Source organism: Pteropus vampyrus, unplaced genomic scaffold (genome assembly GCF_000151845.1).
Source record: "Pteropus vampyrus isolate Shadow unplaced genomic scaffold, Pvam_2.0 Scaffold1, whole genome shotgun sequence".
Taxonomy (NCBI): Eukaryota; Metazoa; Chordata; class Mammalia; order Chiroptera; family Pteropodidae; genus Pteropus; species Pteropus vampyrus.
This window is the reverse complement of record NW_011888782.1, coordinates 28516716-28539325: the sequence shown is the minus strand read 5'-3', so window position 1 is coordinate 28539325 and position 22610 is coordinate 28516716.

Sequence of the window (22610 nt, the reverse complement as noted above, 5' to 3'; positions counted from 1 at the left end):
TCTTCAACTCTACTCCATTTAGGCAGCTTTGTAACCCAGTAAGGATGATGGCTGTGGATGGAAATGAGAGGGTAACATTTGGGGGGGGGGGGGATGGGTCTCTGTGGTTCCTATTCAGGGTAGAATAAGGAACATAAATACTAGTTGTGAGTCCCCAAAATTATAGAGGAAGGAAGGAAAGAGGCTCAGTTAGATTAGGGATGAAGAGATAGCAGTCTTGAAAGGGAGGAAACAAGATCACCAGGACTCTAGAGAAAAGAAAATATATGTGTAGGAGGGAGAAAATTACATGTATAATAACGTAAAAAGCAAGAGTTCTGGGAACTCAGGGAAGGACTGACTATATGGTTCAGGGGAGGAATAATATGCTGAGAGATGGTATAATGGCATTAATAGGATGAGGTATGTCAATGTAGCAATAAAGGAGTAAGAGAAGGGACAGAGGAAATATCTATGGGATCAGGCCTAGGAACTAACTGTTGAAGTTCACAAGCAGGATGAACAGCAGGGCAGAAACTAGAGCCAGGCCATGTTTGTACAGGTGATCCAGGTCCATTGTGTTACTAATTCTCAAGAGGTAGAAAGGAGTCAGTGCCATCTATTCAGGCAGGAGAAGTTAAAAAGACATCAGGCCAGGAATAAAGATGAGGGACAGGCTACACCACAGGCAACTGGAGAGCAAAGGAAGACAGAAGCCCAGCTGGAGAACTGTGCCGCCAGCAATGTTCAGTGAGATAGGCAACTCGGCCACCAAACTGAAGGAAAAGCCCCCTTGCACTCTACCAGTCTCAGTCTACCCCATTCACTCCCTCTTCTGGGCCTTGGAGATCAGGCCTAATGTTTCTGGCCTGGACCCCAGAGCTGGAAAAGGAGTCTGCCCTTCACTCCAATGTTGCTGAACTTAGCAAAGGTTGAAGGGCAGGTTTCACCTCACTTTAGGGGATCCTATTCTCCTTCAGTCCTATGAGTTAGGCTTCCCTGGAGTATCTTCTCCAATTTGTCTTCTTCTGGAAGTGCATATTCCCTTGGATTAGAAAGCAGATTTCAGCATGAAGCCTGTGCCCTGTTTTGGTGGTCTCTAGGTCAACCTCTGTAACAAGGCACGAAGGCCCTGTGGCCAGACCCACTTATTGCAAAAGACTCCCCTAAATATTTATATTTGTCCAGTAAAGATTTCCTAGTTAGCAAGAGTTTATATTTCTGAACATCTTAATCGTAGGTTTGATACTTTAGTAGATCACATAGAAAAAATTCTACCAGCACTTCTGTAATTAAAATTATGGAAGATGATTGGACATTCTTTGCTTAACACAAAGAAAATATCCCTAGAGCTAGTTCACAGGTATTTGTAAATAAGTCTGTTTCATTTTGATTGTGGCATTTCATGTTTTCATGAAGATAGTATGTGTACTGGTGACTGCATGAAGGAGTCACCAGTGATGGGCACTCACACTCAAAGAGATATGTGGCTCAATTTGCCATCTTAAAACACAATAGCAACAAATAAATTTCACAAACACTTTCATTGTCTATGATTTAAAAGAGATGAATAGAAATTACTGAGATAGGTGATTTTTCTGAGGGAGGTTACTAGCTCCAGAACTTCATTCTTAAATAATGCACCCTTAGTATTCTGAAGATTTTTCCATGGTACAGAAATATTCAACCCACCGAACACCTCCCTGTGTCTGAGTTTTTCTGTTTATAAAATGAAAACTACTATTCAAACTCACAAAGATGCTCAGGGAACTAAGAAATGCCAAGGACAAGAAAAAAATGCTTAAATGGATATGTGTGTGAGTGATTATAAATGTAATTATATATATATATGTATATACACACATACATATACACATAATAGTTCTTTAACATACACAGTTAACTTAGATTTTGTTTTTCACTTATGAGATGAATAAAATTAGTTTGTACATGGCAATGGGACTAACTAACCTAAGTTTTAGTTTGATATCTCACTGCTGTGTGACCTTGTTCAAGCCACTAACCTTTTCTGAACTTTAGTTTCTATGATGCCCTTATGTGAAAATTCATTTGAAAATACTGTGTAAACAGCAAAGCAATTTATAAATGTACAATTTTTTCTGGAACATAAATGCATACAGGAGCATAAATATCTATAGTTTAAAGACATTAAGCCATGGAGGGATTTCTTTGCCACAAATGCCTAAATTTAGATTCCAAAAATTATAACATAGAGGTATTCCAAGTAAATAGTGTAGGGTCATATGTAGCAAAGAACATGGATTATATATGTTAGAAAATGCTAAGTGTTTCTTACTTCCACCTAAAGAGCAAGCAAGGGCTTAAGTACTTTTAAATTCGGAGAGAAAGAAAAGAAGAGAGAGTGAAAAGGAAAGACTACCAATAATACATGTTCTTATAGTAATATATTTTCTAGAGACAAACTGGAGCAAGAAGCATGGATGATGTTTGATATGGTTTGGAGACACTGGTATTGGGTTTTAATTTCTTTCTTTTAGTAGAGTTCCCAGACTCCGACTCTGCCGTGTACTCATTACCTTTCTGTAACCTGCTACCACCTCTGTCTCCTCTCCACTTCTTCCCTTTCATATTTCTCTTCTTTTTGTCTCTAGCTCTTTTCCACTATGTTTGCAAAGGGTAAAAACTTAAGACTGGTACACTCACATGAAGAGGTCCTATAATTTCTGGAGTAATATACCCATTTGACTAGTGTGTATCCTCTCTAACAATCCTAGTAATACAAATAAGTTAAGAGTTTTACTTAAGTGACACAGCTGGTAAATGAAACAGAATTGACAATCAGACCTGGTTGGTTTCAGTGACTTTATACTCTTTCTCAAAGACTGAAAAGGAGAGTCCTAGGGGCATGGAGTTTGACATGTGGCAGGAAGACATGAAGGGGTCAAATCAAACAAGTATGTATGCTTATGCAATATATTTTTTTGTCATGAGTTCTTAACCTGTACATGGATCATTAAGAAATGTATAGATGGATTTCACTTATTCTATAACCTCCCTGAAGCTGTAAGTAAAATTTTGTTTGCATATGTGTAAATGCATTTTTTTTCTGGAAATAATTTTCATTAGATTTTCAAACAAGTCTATAACCTAAAAATAGATTAGAACAATGAAGCTATTTGAAGGTAATGGTGATAAAATTTCTAAAATGTGTTTTTTGTATAGGTGTTAACATTAAGCTGTTTCTCATACATCATTTGATTTCATGATGATCACAATTGTGATGGACACAAATGAAGACTATTATCACTGAGTATAACTTGATAGTACATTTTAAAGTTTGGCTTGTCTCAACATGACATAAAAAGAATTGGGCTTACTCAGAAGGGCCTAGTGTAAAATTTAATTTATAATGTATGTTCTACTTCGAATTAACATATTATAAACTAAATTCAATATAAAGTATTTGATGCACTTATACAGTAATAAAATACATCTTTATGGAACCATTTTGGAAAAAGAGTGTTTCAAAAGAACAAAAATTAGCAATTATTTAGTCAGCTTTGCTTAGTGGCATCCCATGTACATGATTCATTGGGGATTAGACTCATGCACAAATGTTATCTAATTTAAAGTTGACCGCACTATACATAGTCATAGTTCAGTGATGCCTTTTGGTATAATGTGCCCCAGTAATCTTTCTTTCTATATTTATACACAGGGAGAAGAGATTCAGAGACTATTCTTGCTTTGTCAATATATCGGGGTATAAAAAGCCTCCAGGATTTATTATCTTACAGAATGCTGGCCACATCCTAAAAGAAAACTCTAGAGTTGGAACTTGCCAGGCTCCTCACCCTTTACCACAGGAAGATCAGCCTGCTCAGACCATAAGATCAGGAAAGGAGAATAAAAGCTCTACGTCCTTGAAGCTCTGAAAATAAAAATCAAACCGTTCTTCAAATCATCTTCACATTTGAAATGAAAGTTCAGGTGGAAATACCAGGTTAATGATCCTAGAAACTAGATTTAGATGTAAAATAGGCATTGGGAATACCAGCCTCTTTACATTGACGCCATATTGAGGAAAGAAACTAAGAGTAGCTTACGAGAAACAACAAAAACAAAAACATCATATTGGTAATCCATTCATTAATTCACTCAACAAAACTATATGTGGCCAACTCCAAGATAGGTATCCAAGTGCAATGAAACCTATGTTTGCATAAAAATCTTTACCATGTTTATAGCAGCTTTATCTATAACCACAACAAACAGGAAACACTACCAAATGTCCTTCCACTGAAGAATAAACAAACTGCAATATATCCACATAAGGGAACACTACTCAATAATAACAATAAACAAAGTATGCATACATGCTAAGCATGGATGGATGTCAAATGCATTGTACAAATTGAAAGAAGCTAGACTCAAAGGCCACATACTATATGATTCCATTTATGTGACATTCCAACAAAGGCAAAATATCAGGACAAAGAACAGGTCAGTCATTGTCAGGGTAAAGAGTAAGGAGGGCTTAACTACAAAAGATTAGTGAAAGTGTATTTGCGGGGTGGGTAATGGAACCATTTTGCATCTTGATTGTACTGATGTTATGCAACTCTGCATTTGTCAAAACACATAGAACTACATACCAAAAAGGAACAGATTCACTGCATACATATTAAAAACAAATTCAAAAAAAAAAAAAAGGCAATAAAATATTCCAAGTTCAAAAGCAATTTTATCTAAAATCTTTCATTTCTTGAACTTTGTGAGTTCAGAGATGGAAAAACAAACACAATAAAATACAAAAATCATTTTCCTTGACCTTAAACGTCACAATCTAATGAACAAGACAAGCTTGTCAAAAGAACAGAAAAAACTTTAGTACCTATGGAAGAGGTATGAACAATCTAAAGTATGAGGAAAATCTATTATTACTGGAATAGATTTTCTCTTCCCGATCACTTTTGCCCGAAATGCACTCTCATAGTTTTAGCTTTTGCTACTAAACAAATCCAGCTCCCCTGAAGTGAAGGAGACTTCACCCCAGGGTTCTCATAGCCGCTCCTAGACTTTGCAAAAGTGGGAGGCATTGTGGCCCTCCCCTCTCTTCTGCCCCATCACCTTAACTGCTGTCATATTCCTGCTCTGGCAGTGGATTGGAAGTGGATTGGAAGGGTTTCCGCTCCCCCCCCCTTTTTTTTCTATTTTGTTTTGTTTCTGTTTTTGTAGTTCAATTTACACATACTAGGATTGTCATGCTGGACTACCCCTCCCCACAACAGTGGAATGTAATCTTTACCCTGCCACCCCACCCCTACCTTTTCCTCCATGTGTACTGATTCACGATGAAAAAGGTATTCTCCTCCAAAGAGCTCATGGTTTGGGGGTGTCAGTAGGCTTTCAGGTGAAATAAACAGATTCTGGGGACCACAGAAGGGGCAAAGCTTATTTCTTCATCTTTGATGGATATATAGTTGATAGTTTAAAAAATAGCCTAACTGCACTTCTTGTGGGCTTTTTATTTTTTATTTTTTCCTTTTCCATTTTCTCCATCCCCTGGGAGCCAACTGAGCAGCTCCCTCCCTGCCTTATCTCACTGACTACAGTAATGAGCTCCAGGGGGACCTCTCTACTGCCTTTGAAGTAACACGTGTTTCTGAATACACTTAGAAATTTTTCTTCTACATTGTTTGTTTCTTGTTGGCTCTGAAGTTCTCCTTGTTGGCGGGGGAGGATGGTCTGACAGCTGTTGTGGGGAGGGGTAGTCCAGCATGACAATCCTAGTATGTGTAAATTGAACTACAAAAACAGAAACAAAACAAAATAGAAAAAAAAGGGGGGGGGAGCGGAAACCCTTCCAATCCACTGCCAGAGCAGGAATATAAGCCCTTGGACTGGAGTTTCTGAAGCATCCTGCAGCCCCAGGCAGAGGGACAGCTAAGGACAGATACAGCTGGGGCTCCTAAAAGCTGTCACCAAGGTAATGGCCTGCTGGACACAGGCTCTTCTGGGAAAAGCTGAGAGACAAGCCCAGGGGAGGGGCAAAGAGGGAAAGGGACTTTGCACCACTCGACTTGGCATTTTAAATGCACAAAGATCCTGCATGTGAAACAGTTCCGTATGCCTGCACAGCAAGCAGGAAGGATACACAGTACATCCAGTTTAAGCTTTAAACCATCTACATTGGAAAAACCTAAAGTATTTTTCTTGAGATTCAGAAGAGGGAAGGAGATTAGAATTAACATTTAGAAGATACAAAGGAAGAAGGGTATAAAATGCAGAAAAAAAAACCCTAGACCCTTGATTTAGCCATCAGCTTGCACTCAGGATGAAAGAATTAAATTTCAGTTTACAAAGAGTCAATCAGCCACTATTTCCAACCGACTAGAGTGCAACTTGACAGTGTACAATAGTGGGGATATAGAGCAAGCTAGATTGCACTAGTCCTTGAAACATGAAGAGGGTAATCTTCTGTCTAGAAATACAGTGTAGAATAGAAAACCAGACTGACAAAGTCCACTCATTATTATTGGACTTTATTTTCATGAAAATACTTGTCTGAGAAGACCATTAGATCTGGGAACGTGGGCTAGAGAACAAGGACCCCCAGAGAAACTTGTGATGCTCTAGCAGGACAGCAGAGGCAGAGTGAAACTGGCCTAGCTGTAAGGACACTGGGAACTTCCAGTGTGTTCTCATTTCTGCTTCTCTGGGATCTTTCTAAACATTTGCTTGTGGGTTTGTAATCACAACTCAAACTTTAATCTGAACAGGGACTTAAAATCTTGATTCCCTTGCCTTATGAACTTATTGAAATTTTTGTTATCTTTGTTTGATTCGTATGACTTCTCTTTCCTATCCTCAGTTGGAGGCCCAGTTGGTCTCCAAGTCCTGTTTATTCTTCTTTTGTGAGATATGTTGTCTTACTCCTTACTTTTTCTCTGTCTGTTATTTTAAGCCTCTATCAACACTCAGCTAAACTCTGAAAGCACCCCTTAAATGGTACCCTTGGCTCTTTCCTAACCTTCCCCCTCCCTAAACTTCAGCTCATTTTTCTTACATCACTGTTTAGTGTCCAATTACATATCAGAAACCCTTATAATCCTTTATTTTTATGAAATAAAGATAAAGGATAATTCTGAAATGGCCTTCATTTCAGAATTAGAGGCAGATGCAGAAAAAGCATTTTAAGAATGCGACATTCATTTATGATAAAAACCTCTCAACAAAGTAGTTATAGAAGGAATATACTTCAACATAATAAAGCCATATATGATAAACCTACAGCTAACGTCTTAAAAGTGAAGAGCTGAAAGTTTTATCTCTAAGATCAGAAACAAGAAAAGTATATCCATTCTTACCACTCTTATTCAACATAGTATTGGAAATCCTAGGCATAGCAATCAGACAAGAAAAAGAAGTAAAAGATATCCAAATAGGAAAGAAAGAAGTAAAATTGTCACTATTTGCTGATGACATAATGCTATACATGGAAAACCCTAATGATTCCACCAAAAGCTATTAGAACTAAAAAGTGAATTAAGCAAAGTTGCAGGATACAATATTAATATTCGGAAAACTGTTTGGTTTCTATATACAAATAAACTATCAGAAAGAGAAATTAATAAAATATTCCTATTTATAATTGCATCAAAAAGAATAAAATACCTAGAAATAAATTTAACCAAGAAAGTAAAAGACTTGTACTCTGAAAACTATAAGATTTTAAAGAAACAAATATAAAAAGATACACAAAAAAGTAGAAGACTATACTGGGCTCATGAATTGGAAGAATTAATATTAAAATGTCCATACTACCCAAAGCAATCTATAGATTCCAGCAACCCATATCCAAATATGAATGGCATCTATCACAGAACGAATGATTCTAAAATTTATATGGAACAACAAAAGACCCTAAATAACCAAAGAAATCTTGAGAAAGGACAAAGTTGGAGGTATCACAATTCCTAATTTCAAATTATACTACAAAGCTATAGTAATGAAAACAGTATGATACTGGTACAAAAACAAACACATAGATCAATGGAACAGAATAGAGAGCCCAAGAATAAACCCACACTTACATGGTCAAATAATGCATGACAAAGTAGGCAAGAATATACAATGGGGAGAAGACAGTCTCTTCAATAAATGGTGCTGGGAAAACTGGACAGATACACATAAAAAAATTAAAACAGACCATTTTCTTACACTGTATGCAAAAATAAACTCAAAATGGATTAAATACTTAAGTGTAAGACCTGAAACCATAAAATTCCTAGAAGAAAACATAGGCAGTAAGCAATTTAACATCAGGCTTACCAATATTTTTTGAATATGTCTCCTTGGGCAAAGGCAACAGAAGAAAAACAAATGGGACTACATCTAATTAAAAAGTTTTTGCATAATTAAAAAAGTCATCAACAAGATGAAAGAAAACTTACCGAATGGGAAAAGATATCTGTAAATGATACATCTGATAAGCAGTTAATATCCAAAATATATAAAGAATTTATACAACTCAATGTCAAAAAAAAAAAAAAAAAACACTACCACCAACAACAAAGAATCAATTAACAAATGAGCAGAGGACTTGAATAGAAATTTCTCCAAACAAGACATACAAATGGCTAACAGACACAAGAAAAGATGATACATCACGAATCATCAGAGAAATAAAAATCAAAACCACAATGAGATATCACCTCACACCTGTCAGAATGAATATTATCAAAAAGACAACAAATAACAAGTTTTGGTGGGGATGTGTATTGATGGTAGGACTGTAAATTAGTGCAGCCACTACAGAAAACAGTTTGGAGATTCCTCAAAAAAAAAAAAAAATAGAATTGCTGTAAGACCCAGCAATTTCACTTCTGGGTATTTATCTAATGAAAATGAAAGCAATAATTCAAAAAGATTATGTCCATTGCTTTTCAATTTGGAATATATTATTGCCATCTTTTTTATTCATATTTATTTTTCAATATGTATGCAGTTAATCCATTGCTTTTGGTGTACATATCTATGGGTTTTGACAAATGCACAGTTTTATAACGCCACTATAATCAACATACCAAATGGTGCTATTATGCCCCCACATACGCACTTGGGCCACCTTTTGTAGTTAAGCCCTCCTTATCCTTTATCTTGACAATGACTAATCTGTTCTTTGTCCTTACAGTTAGCCCTTGCCAGAATGTCATATAAATGGAATCATATAGCATATGGCCTTTAAGTTTGGCTTCTTTCAATTTGCACAATGTATTTGACATCCATCCATGTTGTAGCATGTATCAGTAATTTGTTTATTTTTAGAATACTTAAGATAATAATGTACTTCTGGAACTTTGTAAAGATTATATACCAAAAGGCACTATTAAAAGGCACTCCTTTACAGATCTGGAAATAGGACAAAGATATTCATTTTCACTGTTGTCATTCAATATAATACTAGCAGTTCTAGCCAATGCCAAAACATGTGAAAAAGAAATATGAGCTATAAAGATTGAAAGAACTGTGGTAAAGCTGTAAAGCTATTTGTAGATGGTATGATCATTTACCTTGAAAATCTTCAGACTTACCACACTATCTATTAGAACTCAAAATAAACTTCTGAAATACTTCTAAGATCAACCTTCATGAACCAACAGCATTACTTTATTTTATATAAACCAATATATTAATCTATCTAATAATAGCTATAACCAACTTGAAGATATAATAGAAATTAAGCACCATTGAAAATAATATCTAAATAAGACAAAATATCCAAAAGTATACAGAAATTATCTTGGTCAAAAGTACACAAAGTTTTTACAGAGAAAATTTTTTAACACTCTATTATATAATAAAAGTAAATTTAAATAGTGATTGCCACCTTGTTCATGAATAACACTATAGTGATATATATTATTTATAGATTAAGCTAGGAATTAAACGTAATTCCCAATAAAAATGCCAGCAGGATCAGCAGAATTATTTTAAAGAAATTCAACAAAGTGATTCTAAAATATACACCAAAAAAATTAAAAATCATATGTCACTAAATCTGCTTTGAAAAAGTAGATCACAGAAAATCTTATAAGCATTAAGATACATTATAAAGCTATAATAATAAAAATAGCATAAAATTTCCACAGATGTAAACAAATTAAATGAGACAGAATAAAGAGCTTATAAACAGAACTATACATAAATAGGTTCTATATACATGATAAAATAGTAATACAAATCCCTAATGAGATAATTATGTAAAAGATATTTGGGGAAAAATAAGTTCATTATATGAAGAACAAATAAAGTTGAATCTCCACTTTATACTGTATTCAAAAATAAGTGGATTTATAATCTACATATGAAATGTAAAAAATAATAATGCTAACAGAATAAATCAAGGAAACACATTTGTTACCTTGAGGGTGAAAGCATAATTTTTTAAACAAGATTCAGAAAGCTCACACCATAAAGCAAATAATAAAATAATTTTGGGGTTTACCTACATTGGAAATTAAGTATTTAAGTTCAGGGAAGATTACTATTGTTATAAGTGAAAGATAGCATACTTTAAGAGGATATTTAAAATCTTAAAAGAGGTAATGTCAGAAACATGAAAAAAGTTCCTGCAAATCACCTAGACAAAGGCAAAAAACAAAAGAAAATGAACAGAAAATTCAAAAATAAAGTTCATAGAAAAAAATAAAAACATCCATAGCAAGAATACAATTAATCAGGAAAGTACAAATTAAAACTACCCTGAGATACAAATTTATACTCACCTGATTGAAAAAACAATTGGATAATAAGTGTCAATGAGACTTTAAGAAATGGAATGTTTACTAATGAGAATGTGCAAAATGGTCTAGCGAAAGAGAAATCTGGCAGGATTTAATACAATTATACATGAGTTTAACCTCAGAAACTTCAGTCCCACTATTGGATATATACTTTCGCACAACCGTCTTCAAAATAAGGTACTTCTGGGAGTACAGAAAAACTATCCAAGGAAACATGCAAGCACAAATAATTTGAAGCAAATCAGTTATCTGATCTTCAAGTTCCTCGTATTCTTAAATTAATCTGATGGCTTTCTTCTTTCTCACTACTTCTTTGATTATTGCTCTTCTCTCTCTTCAAAATGAAAAGCCTACCTATTACCCATGTAGAGCCTTACTATGGGACATTGCCCTGGGATTTAAAAACCTGAATTCCTGATTTAATCAAAGGAACAATGTGAAATCTGCGGGATGATTTGTTAAATTAGAAGCTGAGTGATTTGTCATTGGTGGGATATTCTGAACTCAAATATATCAAAGAGTTGGAAGAGGGGTGAAGACAGAGCTCTTTTTATGACTTCAATTCTTCCACCTTTGATTATTGTCAAAGAATGCATGAGTTTTAAGGAAGAGCCTTGTGGTGTAGCTAAGATAATGAAGTATTGCTCAAAGGTGATGGTACATTGTTTCATCCTGGTAAATAAAGTACTCAAAAAAAGACTCTATGCCTTATCTACTGCTTTGAGAATTAAAATATTCAAAATCTGTAAGAAGCATGTTGGACAATATCAATTTGTTATAAAAAGCTCGCTCTCTGCCTTTTTATTATTTCATTATGAGAAAGACCTAGGAAAATACTTTCATTTATCCTGTCTCTGCCTCAGTTGAATATTTGCATAATTTCAAGAAAAATGAAGAAAAAAGTTTCATCTTTACTTCTCATAGATTATTACATATTTAATTTAAAAAAACTTACATGAGAGGAATTTGTTTTGAACGTTTATTTAGAGCCTTAGGAAAAACATTTCTATTAACTTTTCTGTAAAGTTTATATAGTACACTAAAGCATTTAAGACTTAGAGACGTATAATTGCAAGAAAGAAAGATTTTTACATTTTAGTTTACATGCATTTATTTGTAATAGAAAGTTCTGATAGAATGATCGACAACATAATTTCAAACTTTTAAAAAGTTTCAATAAATAAAATTATGTAAGGAATGTGAAATAGGAATAAAAGTTCAAGGAGGAAAAGGAACGATGTAGAATTGCTGACGGTTAAAAGGTTTTTTTAGGTATTTTTACCCTTTTTAGAGTTATGGTGAATATAAAAATTCTATGCTGTGTCCAGGTTGTTGTCTCTAAATATTATTTACATTTCACTTAAAAAATTCAACAAACAAAAATAACAACAACAGAAAAACTGGTCTTTTGGAAAAGTGGTTGATTTTACATCTAGAAGAGGGCAATTATAAGTTGAGCCTCGCCATGTCCAAAAGAAAGTTATCGAAGACTCCTGGGGTCATATCAAAAGGATGCAAAAGCCAACTTAAAGAGGCTTCTATGGCCAAAAATAGGAAAATATGAATATTAAAAAATGACTGTACTAGATTGAAACACATATAAAAGTCCAGAAGTTCACAATAATTAAAAAAAAAAAACAAAAAAAAACTCCTCATTTACAACCCTTGAAGGTTGCCAGAGCAACGTCTCATTTTCCTGAAAACTGATTAAGGTAAAATACCAAGTATTTGTCTTGCCTTTCCTATAGGGTTGTTTTTCAGAGTAACCAAATGGTTGATAAGATAAAGATCTTCTTTATAGAAAACCACAGATAATGAATGCAGGAAGAATGATAGAATTAGAAATAGATAGAATTACACAATTTTGTAACTTTAATGAAATATGGTGTATAATGATCATAGACAGCTACTGAAACTATTTGACTGTCCTATGGTGAATTTTAAATGGATGGATCAGGCAGACAACATCTGAATCCATTGATGAATCTTAATATCATGAATAGTAGGGCAACCTGCTATTCTGTGCTTCCCAATGTGATTTAATAGAAAAAATAAAGTATCACTCCATGGAGTATTATTGCAAAAAAAAAAAAAAAAAAAAAGACACATAATTCTTAATTGTATTAATCCACTAGATCTAACTTTCAGTTTCCAGGAAATGGGGGTGGCGGGGGAGTACAATAAAGATACAATTGCAAAGACTCATTAATTATATCCAGAATATGGGAACTTGTAGAAGACAAAATATGAAGTTTATTCAACAAAAATATGGCATAAAAAAAAACAGAATAATTCAAAATAAATGTAAAAAATTTAAAAAATTAAAACAAATGTCTAAAAAGAAATTGTTATAGATTTTAAAAGGTACTCAAAAGGTATCAACTATGGGCAATGTGTGGAGCTTTTCTGGATCCTGATTCAAATAACCAACAAAAAAATAATTTTTAAACAGGTGTGGAAAATTAATTACATACTGAGTATTAGATACTATTAACAGATTATTGTAAAATATGCTGGTTGTGATATAATATATTGTGGTTTCCATGTGTTAGATATACAATTTAAAATATCTGTGAATAAAATGATATGATGTTTGGGATTTTCTTTGAAATCCCCCAACAAATTAAAAAAAGTTTTGAAAATTACCTTTTTTACAGTTATTTAAATTTATAACAAAACAAGTTTTAATGTGAATTAACAATATGCAATTGTTCCCTCAGAAAGTTACAATTTTTCAAAATTTTTTCAGGGGTACATATGCATAAAAATTTAAATACTTGTCCTAGAGAAATTCTTTTCCAGAAACATGACCCTTCTTACTGAGTCAGTATTATCTTAAGCGAGAGGGTTTTTTTGTTTGTTTTTTTGTCTTTTCCAAATCCACTCACTCTCTCAGCCTCTCTTACATTGGGGGCTAGTCACGTGACCCAATATTGACTTGTAAAACAAGGGGGCTGATTTGGCATTCTGGGAAATATTTCCTTTCAAAATAAAATGAAATAAAGTGCTTCTTTGTTGCCCCTGACTCCTGCACAACTACCTGCATGACTTTTGTATAGTGTTTTGTATAGGACAAGTTGCTAAAAACTGCTGCAGCTGCCCTGTAAAAAGGAAGAGAGACATCATCTGAGAATGGCAAATAAAAAGTTTAAAGTTGTGCTCTGCAGAAGCAGAACTAAGATAGTGCGTGGGGATCAATATCTATGAAAAGAAATTAGAGGAAGGAGAAAAACCAAATTCTAATTTAGGCCCTACAAAGTCTCAAATGACGTTCACTGAGCTCCTGAACAAAAGATTTCCAATCAGAGTATTGTAAGTGTGGGCCTATGGGCCACACCTTTAAATCCTAGCCTTAACCTCCCTCAGTCACTAGAGATGAGTTTCCCTAGGAAGAGGTGCCAGGAGTGAGGTAGCTCCCTGAAGCTGAGGCTGACCCTCAAAGACACTGACGCTAAAGGTTGTCTGCTGGATGCAGGCCACCCATCTAGGCTGCAAGTAATTCCTTGAAGGGGACCTTCCACTATATCTACCAGAGAACCTGAGTTCTTGATGTTGCTCTTGAACCTCTAAACAAATCCTGGGACACCTGTTTCTGATGTTAGCCAGGCAAGAGAGGCAAGGTGAGGGTTGGAGTTTGTTCTGAAGGATAGGTGTGGTTAGATATGAGACTAAAAGGTAAATGAGAATCAAATCCCAAAGGGCCCTCCGATATTTCTTGCTATGAGGTTAAGATCATATTCTAAGTCATTAAGGTCAATGGGGACCAAGGAAAGAGTTTTAAGCAGGAGAGTCAGAACAGGCAAGAGCTAGAGTGGCATGCATTGAGTAGTGGCACCAAGAATGGAAACTAGTAAATATAGCTTGAGCCATGTGTTTGTTTTATATAGTAGTTGACCAAAGGTGTAGACATAATGGGGTAAGATTTGCCAAAAGAGAAATATGAAGAGTTGTCAGTGAACATAAAACACAGGGTATACTTAAAAAGAAAACTTAGTTCAGTGGATTATTGGGTCAAATGATAATCAGGATGACTTCTGTTTGCATTTTCCAAAATTCTGGAAAAATCGTATGTGAATATAAATGCTTTCATGTATATGGGAAATTTATAGAAAGGGCCAGCTATCTATGTTGAGCAGTCTGTATTCAGAATCAGCTTTGTTGTTTGCTAGGTGCTCACTTTGGGAAACTTGCTTACTTCTCTTCTCCTCAGTACCTACCTCAGAGATTTGTTGGAGGATTAAGTGAGAAAAAGTGATGTGCAGTATCAAATATGGAATAAATTCTAAACAGATGGAGGTTGTTCTTACTACTTGTATTATCCAGAACAGATGAAAATAAAATTTTTTAAAAGACAAACAAATTGGCTCTATAAGAGGGAGAGATTTATCAACATTTAAAAATGAGCAAAAAAAAAAAAAAAAGTTAGGACTAGTAATGCAGTAATGTACACACAAATGCCCCATCACTTATAAAGAAAGGATGACTTTAAAATTAACAGATCTGCATAAAGTACACATGAACCTTCCATATTTATTCTAAGAAATGATTTAAGTTTACAAGTGCTATACAAATTAAATATAGTAATATATCATTAAATTGTGTCCAATTAAATCCTATTATCTCTTCATTTTCACAAAAGACCCTTTTGTTTTCATGACAAATATGTATTCTAGAAAACTTGTTTGCTAAGGACAATTTAAGTTTAAAGTAAAGCCACTTGTTTTCAAACTTCAGACTGTGTACAAAATCAATAAGAAAGTGATATATTAGGCTTTGAATAGGAAAAATAGGTTCCGGATATAATTAGTGGAGAATGAGTTACCACTGTTTTCCAAAAAGAATGAACCATGCATTCTTTTTACTGCCTCCCTTATGTCAGCCTAGAGCAAGGGCTCCAGAAATGTTTATCCTGGGTTTATATATTATCTACTATTGAACATTTGATTAATTTTAGACCCTAGTACAGAAAAAAGGCTGATCATATTTATACAGGACACAAGATAGGTGAGAAAAACCATCATATAGGATTCAAAAAGATTTTGACAGGCTGAAAAATGGGCACAAATTAACAAGATGATCAGTATGAATTCATGTAAAATCCTGCCTTAAGGTTTAAGACTTATGGCTTTGATTTAATATACTTTCTAAGGGAGAAAAATGTTTGATTTTGTTGATTATACAACAAAAGGATATAATAGTGCTCTATATACTATACACTGTATTTCGATACTGCTGAAAAAAAATCTATTATCTCTTATAATGTATTGATATAGTAATTCACTAAATCCACCAAAAGTAGTATCTATTATGTGCATGACATTGTGACAATCTTTTTGAGAAATTAAAAGACTATGTAGAGGACTTAAGATTAAGAGATCAAATGATCCCATGTACTCTTCATATAATTATTGATTCCCAACTATGGATAAGGCATGGTAATGGTTATGGAGTGGCAACAGGTACAAAACATAGTCAGTACTTATAAAGAGTTTGTAATTTATTATATATCATAGAATAGAAAGGTATTTGTCTTAAATTTTGAGATTTTAGGCTTCTTACAAAGTACAATTGCTCAGAGAAATCCAATATTCAGTGGATGAATTGATCATATATTCAAATATGCATACACACATACATTCCTGTACAGAGAAGTCATAGTTTAATATTCACAGGGTTTGCCTCTGGCCAAAGAGAAGTGGGTGGCTACTTCACCTTGGTTATCAATATGGATGGAAATTCCCAAAGAAATGCTATTTACAGATCGCAGATCCTCAGAAATTCTAGCCTCTCTGATTGTTCCAGATCTTTTTCTTTCTTTGATCATCAGTTCTTATTTAACAAAGCTGATTTCTGAATTGAGTTTGATTTTGAGGAGATTTAATCAGTTAGTCTGGTAATTTACTTGATTAATTGACAAGACAAAGGCCTAGGAAGTAAGATAATTCCTCTATCCTTCAGTGTAATTTTTTGTTTTGTTTTATTTTACCTGAGGTGACAACCCCGTAAAGTTAGCTGAGTTTTTTGGCAGCTCTATTTTAATCTTGCTTAGATACACTTCATCGATCTTGTTATCTTAGACCTTGCTTTCAGGCAACTCAATACACATGCAAATCCAGTGTGCAGTCACTGCATACCATTCTCTATTCCTTTTCATTTTTATTTACATAGATTTAGTGATAGCAAAAGGCCATTGTCATGCTTTACTTATAAAATTGTGCCACCATCCCTACAACTATTTACAGATTATTTTTAGCACTTGTAAATAGTAATGGCCAACATTTACATAGTGTTTATTATATACCTGGAATTCTTCAAAGTATTTTACATAGAGTAACTTATTTAATCTCTTGAACAAGCCTATAATGTAGTCACTATTATTATATGAAAATACCATTAAGACAGTCTCTGTTTTTTGATCCATAAACTCACATAACACAGTTTTATTGGAAAAACTAAGAGAAAGATTGTTTTTAATAATGGCATTGTACAGGCTTCCTGGAGAATATGTCATATGATTTGATGGATGTCAATAATTTTCAAAAAGGAGCAAATATACAAGATAGGGAGAATGAGAAAGTGAAATGCACATTGCAGGTGCAGATGAGTACGAATAAAGCACCAAAGTAAGGAAATGCAAGTTGTCTTAAGAAGACAGCCAAACAGTAGGCCAGAAGTATATTACAAAGGCTTTGAATGCCATGTTGAAAACTTTGGGCTTTCTTCTGTAAAAATAATAGATCATTTCAGAATTAGAATGATTTCCCCCCTCATATGTAAAATAAACTAAGAAAAAAATACTCTTAACTGATCATCACCTCACAGATAGTAGACTGTATCCACCCTTACTGCAGGAGTCTGGGTCTGGCAAAAGTTCTGAAGTAAATGCTAGAATTTAAAGGTGTAAAAATCTTTTGACCTTCAAGCTTATCAATATACTGAATACTCCAAACCACAGTTATCATCCATATTTCTATTAGTTGGTTATACAAAATTTATATGAACTTCTATATGTGACGTTCGACTCTATAAAAAGACTGATATTTTCACAACCAGGTCAGAACTTGTACTTCCATGTGAGTGTTTTACTTTGTGGATATTAACTTGAACTTTACTGGTGATGCTCTTGTCAAAAACTTGTAGAGAATGACTTTCAAAGCCAGGTCCCAAGCCACATGAGAAAGGCAGTTTTCATACTTTACCTATATACTTTGTTACTGAAGTCAAGTGAAATTAAAGTTAGAATTATCTATTCTACTCACCCTTCTTAGTTCCAAATGGCTCTTGGCTGGGAAAATAAAATTCATACTCATAGTATGGAGTTTTACTATCTGCATAGTAATAATAGCCACCATTATCCAGCAATTAGTATGCTGGGAACTGTGGTGGTAAGTGATATAGGTGATCTACTATGTGCCTAAGCCATGAGATAACTTTGACTTACGTGGGTTAAATATTAATTAAAAAGTCACACAGTTAGACATAATGAAGTAGAGAAAAAAACAGTCTGCAACATGGAATGTAGAGTATTTAAAATGAATATATATGTAGCACTGTAGTTAAGAGTTGGTGACATGTGTAGAGGTATCTGGATTTAAAATCTTGGCTCTAACAATTGATGTCTGATCTTGGGCTAGTTATCAAAACCTCCATTAGTTTCCTCATCTTTAAAGTTATGGTAATTTTTTTGATACTATATTATTTACACTATACTTAAAGAAGTAGTTGGTGCTGGCCTTTAGCTGGTTGGTTTAGGGAGTTTCATCTGGGAAGCTTGTCTCTGCTCCATATGGCCTCCTATCCTTCAGAAGACCGAACAAGTCTTCTTCACATGGCAATTTCTGGGAGGAATTCTAAGAGGGTAAAGACAGAAGCTTCAAGGCCTTTGATTCCTAGGCTCAGAACTCCCACAATATCATTTTGCCACATTCTCTTAGTCAAAGCATCTCACAACTTCTATACAGATTAAAGGGGTAAAGAAATATACTGCACTTCCTGAAGAGAAGAGTAATAGTCACATGGCTAAGGATCATGCATATAGAAAAGAATTGGCTTTTCTTTCTTTCTCCTCCTCTTTCTTCCCTTTCTTCCTTCCTTCCTTCCCTCTTTCTTCCTTCCTCCCTCCCTCCCTTCCTTCCTTCCTTCCTTCTTTCCTTTTTTTTCTTTTATAAATATATAATATACTCCAGTAATGTTAGGGATCTGAGACCTTAGGATAAAGTAAATTTACTTACAAAGGACTTTAAGAGGGAAATAACAAGATGATCTAATTCACTTTTAAATGATTACTCTGTTTAAAGGACAGAGAACAGATGAAAAGATAGAAGACTAGGTGCAGAGAATTCAGTTGGGGTCCAAATACAATAACCCATTTCAGAGATGATGGTGGCCTGATGTAGACAGTGGCAGTTTGACGGATGGAAGCGGACAAATGGAGAAGCTCTTACAAGATCCAGAATCAAAAGATTTGGCAAATATGACTGGTTTGGAGAATAATAAGTCTTGTTAACTTGTCATCTTTCACATCACTTAAGTTAATGAATCTATAGCCAAACTAAATAAAGCCAAGGTATTGCAATCCATGGGTATAAATGGAATATGAAAGAAAAAAAATTAAAATTTGCTGAAAATGAAAAGATTCAGCTGCTGGTGACACTTATTATTGTTCACATGTCCAGCGATACTGCGGAATGGTAGAAAATCTATTAAGAATTACTTGATAGCATCTATTTACAATGCCATTTTCAATAGGACTTTAATTTATAGTTTATAAATTATGCAATATTTTATAAAGTAAGTGAAATCTTTTAGTATTCTAAAGTGCAGCACTATATTTTTGGCAGCTTAAGAGTTTTGAACATAGAATTTCACATTCCCTGATTCAATAATAAGCTTTCTGAAAGGTGAGACCTGTGGAAATGTTGAAATGAGTTATTCCATCTCCTTGTCAATTTTTTAAAAACTAATTTCCACATTAAGTACTGTTCACATACAAACCATAATAGGGATGTCTGATATGCCTGCAGTAAATGCTTAAAGTAAGTTAACATTTAATCAGGAATGTTTGTTTTAATCCTTATAGAGATATTAAAGGTAAACATTCTGATGGCATTTGAAATGGACTCTCTTTATTTGTAAGAAATATGTACTTTAAGCATGGGAGAGTGGAAGAGGTCCTTTGTAAATACCTCATTAAAGGACACTGAGATTCAGTATATGGTATTTTTCCAAACAAGATCAACACAGATCCTTTGGGATTTGTATAGGTCTGATGTCGGCCACTCTCATACGAAAAGTGGAATTTAATCACATGGCAGCTGACCATTTCTAAGAAGCATTGAAGTTGTTGTTTTCAAGCATCGAAGGCATTGTGTTGAATCAAATCAGCACAGTCAAGATTCTTTACATAATTGACACTTCAGAATATCAGGTACTAAGTGGATGATGTATACTGATCAGTTTAGTATAGTCTTCTACTACACATGTAGACTAGGGATTTACAGCCCTGTTTCTATGATATTGCAGTGCATTTCCAATGATCCCCAGGGATGCCTGAATAGTCTCATGATATGCTTTGATTTCCTTAAAATATACTATATGACTTTTTTAAAAATTATAAGATAATAAAGTAATGCATCTTTTAAAATTTTGCTCTCTATTGCTTAGATTCGCAGTACCTAAGAGTGGGGGCAGGGAGTATTATTAATTACATATAAAAATATTTCATCCAAATTGGATTTTATGTGGATTGAGGGAGGGAGGAAGGGAGGGGTAGAGGGAGGGAGAGAGGGAAGGAAGGACAGAGGGAGAGAGAGAGAGAGAGAGAGACAGACAGACAGACAGACAGACAGACAGACAGACAGAGAGACAGAGAGACAGAGACAGAGAGAGACACAGAGAGAGATTGGTGACATTTGTGTGTGGCAAGATAAGATGCTGGTCCACAGGAAATTCTTTTTCATTTTAATGGTTGGAAGAGACTTCATGAAGGAAATGAGGAGAGATTTGAGAATAACTCTATTTAAAAGAAACTATTAAAAGTCATTATGAAAAATAAGAGCATTTTAAACCATGGCATAGGTTAGTCATGACAGAGGACGTCATGACCAAAGATAAGTAACCAAACAGGAAAGAAAAATAATAAAAGATATAATAGTAATAGGCTAGAGACAAAAAAGATTTTTTTCAAGGCAACTTTGCAAGGACTCATAGGCTCTTGATGGGGCTTGTATTTCAGTGGGCCATTGAATGTTAGAGTTGGATAACTCCATAAGGCCAACCAGACAGAATCCATTTACAATAACCAAGGAGTGAAAGGGTACTCAAACCTGGCTTCCTCCTTTGCCTCAAATGTGTTGAAGAGGCCATTGGACCTTAAAGCCTGATTCCCCTCTTGACATAATTGTCCTTGCACGGTCTTCAAAGACAGGGATGGTTAAAGAAGCAGTAGCAAAATATACAACATATAAATAATTTAAAAGGTGGTAGGAGATGAGGAGCAGTCAAACCAATATAAAGTTAGCTCAACTTCTAATTTATGCTCTTCTCTCCTTTTCAGGCATTCAGCTTTGTCCTTGACTTTTTCTACAGCCTCAGACAAGAGATTATGAGGGGTAAAAAGCCTCTTTCCTAAGACTCCATTATCCTCCCTCTTCTGCCATCAGTGTGTGGTCTGAATCCCATCATAAAAGAAAAGCCATATTTAATAAGAAAGTAAGAAGAAGACAGAGATGAAGCAAAAATCACAGTGGCACAAAAGCAGAAAAAGAAAATTGTTTGCTTAATAAATGTTTATTGTAAGTGTCTTCTGTCAATTACCTTTTAAAGATTTTATACTGTCCTATGTCACAGTTTATTCAAGCCTTGAAAAGTGTGTCAGGTAAACATCGATTTATTTTTTCTTTTAAGTGAAAAACAATTGAACATTTATTATTTTCCTAATTCCTACTTTTTACAAAATTCAAATATTCAATATCAGTTGTGAATAGAAAAGAGTTTGTTGGGCTTTTGCTTGACATGTACCTCCCTGTGCCTTCTAGAAATCTGTGTTGACTAAAGTCAACAAGAGCAATCCCTTCTTTGGCTTGTTTTTCATCATCTCCCTTTTCTGTTTATAGTTGGACCCTAGAAGAGTAAATCAGTCCAAATTCATATGTTTGGTTTACACATATCTTAGGATAGGGTCTCACTACATGATCCCAAGAGAATACCTATATCTAAGGGCTGGACCAGGACAGGAAGAAGCCAAAGAAAGGAAGAGTGAGAAGGAGGAAGAGACTAACAACAAAATTGGTGATTTGAAAACCTAGTGGTTAAAAACTAGTTTATTTCAAGTTTTCTTTCCACTGGGAATTTTTAAGTGTCTATTCTAGTGTGAGGAATACCATAACCTAGACCAGAGTTAAGAACATTTTCCGAGATTATGTAAGAAGTCATCTAACTAACAAAATAGTCCGACTTCATTTAAGATTTTCAATACGAGGAGGAAAATACCACTTATAAGAGACACATACAAACAGAATTTTCAGAAAGTTCTGGGCTGTGACTTCTCACCTTTGCTCCCTCCTTCTCAATATCCTTTACCCTGATACATGTCCTTTCAGAAGGTTTTCTGAGTTCTACAGGTAAGAACCAGGCTAGTTGATAAGCTATTGGCTTGAAAAGAGAAGGATTCCTTTCTGGCTAGAGAACAAAGGAAAGGTGTCTATAAGGGGGCTGCCAAGTAAGAGATACTGAAATGCCCAGAGCTTGGGAACAAAATAATTACCAGGGTCATTAACACCATGAAAATATGGGGTTACTGTAGTTGATTATAGCAACACTTGGGTTAGCTAGAAAGTGTTG